A 4,325-nucleotide genomic window follows, 5' to 3' on the forward strand; every position below is an offset into this window, starting at 1 on the left:
TCAGGATAGAAATTCACGTCGTTTTGCCACGTGTTAGCCGAGAAATTCCCATGAAATCACGAAATTGTGGTTAAGTTATGAAAATACAAATTTTAGGGATGTTAAAATCCTACGAAACCTATTTTTAGGTGTAAAACACACCCATCACTCGTGTAAACCTTAATTCTTGCCACGTGGAGATCGTTACCTAACAAGAGTTGAATTAGTCTGTTTATGACATTTGATATGATCATTTGACCTGATCCATTTTACACATTGTTTTTCCACGTGTAAATATTTAGAGGAGAAATTTCCATGAAATCACGCAATTGTGGTGAAATTATGAAAATACAAATTTTAGGGATGTTAAAATCCTACGAAACCTATTTTTAGGGGTAAAACACACCCGTGTAAAGCTAAATTCTTGCCACGTGGAGATCATTACCTAATTAGTCTGTTTATGACACTTTACATGATCACTTGACCTGACCCATTTGGCACATTGTTGTTTCGCCACGCGTAAATATTTAGAGGAGAAATTCCCATGGAATTATGAAAATTCAAATTTTAGGGATTCTAAAATCCTACGAAATCTATTTTTAGGTGTAAAACACACCCGTGTAAACCTTAATTCTTGCCACGTGGAGATCGTTACCTAATTTGTCTGTTTATGACATTTGACATGATCACTTGACCTGACCCATTTTGCACGTTGTTGTTTCGCCACGTGGAAATATTTAGTACAGAAATTTCCATGAAATCATGAAATGCGTAGTAGTAAACAAATAAATACCACGGCTTAACAAACTCTATTTCAAGATTGACGTCAAGTGGTCGCTCTCCACGTAATGTTAATTAATTAGTGATTAAGTATTTTCGAAGTGTGTGGGAGGCTTAATGCGACGACTGGATTCCGAGAGAAGACTGTGTACATGCAAATGATGATCCAAATCTGGAGTATTGTCCATTGTGACGTGGATAAGACATTGATAAGTTGACCATGATGAGGAGATCTATTTCTTGAAATGCGGCAGGAATTGTGCACTCTTAAATAAACGGTGTGACTTCACCAAATAGTGATACTGTTTTTCACCACGTGGTGATCAATCTCTTGCCCACGTGGTGAAAAATTGGGACTGGTTGGTATTAATTTTATCACCATTAGATTAGGTGAGAGACATGAAAATTCATAAAAATCATGCAAGTTCTAAATATATGGCAGCATTGCCATTTGCATATATACATTTTGAAAATTAAATTTTTTTTTAAATCATTGTATTATTTTAGCGTATTTGTCTTGTCATTTTAGTATTTTAGGGTCTCAATTTTTAAATTTTTCATAAGTTTAGATAACTGAATCCTATCCTCAGTGGATAGTACTAAATTTCTTAAAAATATGATAAATTCCATGTATAAATCGCTTTTATTGATTTTTATCCATTTTTGTGCATTTTTTATGTTTTTATGCTCTTTTAAGTACCATAACCATACACATGCAAATTATTTTGTGTGCACAAAAAGAAATAACCTACTCCAAGCAACTTTGCGGGGCCTTTTAAGATAGCATTAATACCTAAAAGCCAGACTATAATGAACGATTTACATATAATTTTTAGCCCCAACCAGGGCTTATGTAAAATTGTGATAGAAAGCTGAAATTTGACATGTAGCGTGATAATGGAAGAATATGAAGTGAAATTGGAAAATTTTTCACCCGAAGGGGTGACCCATACCGATTTTCAGAAATTGCCGTAAGAATCTAAATTTCGGCACGGTGATACTTAATGACTTCTCATGGTAGCATGAAATTTTATCGTAAATGAACGTAAGACAATTTAAACCTACAGGGCAGACTTGATATAGCCCAAGTCAGGCCAAGTTGTGGATATTCTTATAATTAGTATCAATTAACAGCATATGTAGCAAATTTCAACTTGATACGACGATTTAAAAAATCCGTATGGGCACCCAATAGGTCCTCCAGATGAAAATTGTTCCTATTTTAACTCATATTGTTCCATTATGATCCATTACCAACATCTCTACCAATTTTCGGCTTGATTTAATGAATTTGAAAAATTGGTATGGGTCACCCCATAGGGTCACTCCAGATAAAAAATTGTCAAATTTCAATTCATATTCTTCAATTTGGACCAATAAGTAACTTCCATGCCAAATTTCAGCTCTATATGACGATTTTGAAAAATAGGTATAGGTCACCCCATTGGGTCTGTCCAGATGAAAATGTGTCTAATTTCAATTCATACTCTTTTATTTTACTAACCTAACCTAACTAACCTAACTAACTTATTTACAAAATTTTACTTTCAATTCTTTCATTAGAAACTATTATCAACGTCTGTACCAAATTTCAGCTTTCTACGACAATTTTGAAATTTTGGTGCACAATACCCCACGCACTCCAATGACCCCCACCAGTCAACCACTTGACCGATCATGCCCATCTCCGAACTCAACCTTACTTTTTGCCCGAACATGAAGTATACAAAATTTCAAGTCGATAGCTTTTGTTTAAAGAGAGTTATCGTGCCTACAGACGGACAGACGGACGGACAGACAGACATCCTGACAAATCTATAAGGCCATCTTAAAAGGCCTAAAACTGGCGATTGGATTTCGTAAAATTTTTAAAGTTTAAATTCTGGAATCTGCCAACCTGTCCAAATTTTTAGCTTAAATTCTTAAAATATTGTGAAATAGAAAATATAGAATTAAGTAAATACAATTTTCTGAAATGTGTAATGTAACCGAAATTTTTCACTCCACCGTGTACATCTTTAATTAAACAATTGCGTTATTATTTTAGACAAAATTTTATTTCCGACTTTTTAACCGTACAATTTTCAAAATTATGTGTTTACATAAATTCTGACAATTGAAATATAGAATATTAGATGGATCAAAAAATTATGGAATTTAACGAAATATTCAATAATTATTTACAAATATGAATTTTCGGACAATTTTATTTATTTAATGCTCAAAATATCATTCGTCAAAAATTATGGAAGGAAATTACATATTTTTTTAAAAATTGGTATGGTTAAAAAGCCAAAAATCAAATTTTTTTAAGGTAATTAAAGCAATGATTTAATTCAAGATATGTTCTTTTCATGAAACCATATATTTCGTGTGACTAAATTTCGTAAAATTTCTGCAATCCGGCGAAATTTTTGCATTCTAAAAATTCTAAAAATTTTACGAAATCCAAATTTTGACATGGCGATGAAGTCACATAATATGCACAATATCCGTTCGGTGACGATATTAACACCATAAATGCTCAAAAAATATTTATTCATTCAAAATTTATTCATTCAAAGCCTTGAAAAAAATATTCATTCCTTATTCACTCATTCATAATTTGTAAAAAAAACATTCATTAATTATTCACCATTCGTTCATTATTCATGTTATTCAAAATTCACAGTATTAGATGAATTTCTCAACTTTCCTTATGTGTTAAGCATTAATTTAAAAATGAATGATGAAAAAAATATGCATTCATTATTCATTCACACGAATATTGATTGAATAGATATTCAATCAATATTCATTTATTCAAAAATCAGAATAAAATATTCATTCAATATTCATTCAAAATATTGAATATTGAATGAATAATTTATTCATTCATCATTAAATGAATTAATGTGAACATGTATGATTAACACTGTGTTTTTAAGAGTGTGGTCTCTCTCTCTCTCTCTCTCTCCTTAGCTGGCCCAATTAACAATTAGCTCTCTTTTGTCCTTCAAGAGCACTCTTCACCCCCCGAAAACCCGACGGCATGATGTCCTCTCGTCTCGCTCTCCATGAGCTCCGCGTGAATGAGAATGATTGACACAAACTTGAGTCCGACGACTCAAGTAGTTAATTAATTTGGTAAATTACACGGTGCCCCACTAATTTGCCAAGACTTGTTTCTTTCTCTCACCACTTGGCAGTGGCCGCGGAAGCCGTGGGGACATTGTCATTATAAAATAGTGGAGCCAGGGGTGTATACAACATGGGAACATGGGAACATTGTCCCTCTGTCCCCACGCTTCCGCGGCCACTGCAGGTTGAAGTGGGTTTTCTTAGGATTAGGATATGCGAAATGTGGATAAGCTGGACAATTGCCCGGTTCTCGGTGGGAAGTCACTTTGGGATGGAAATAAATTCGGGTGAATATGTAAGAGTAAGGGAAATAATTGACCTTATGATTGATCCCGATCTTGTTCTTGTCTTGTATTTTGTCGTGGGGACGATTTGCTGACGACATTCGGCCAGACGGAGGAGGTTGAAGGACGCGTATAAATATGAGGGCAAACCTGGGGCGAGGC

The sequence above is a fragment of the Folsomia candida genome, unplaced genomic scaffold, assembly GCF_002217175.1.
Source record: "Folsomia candida strain VU population unplaced genomic scaffold, ASM221717v1 Fcan01_Sc024, whole genome shotgun sequence".
Classification (NCBI taxonomy): Eukaryota; Metazoa; Arthropoda; class Collembola; order Entomobryomorpha; family Isotomidae; genus Folsomia; species Folsomia candida.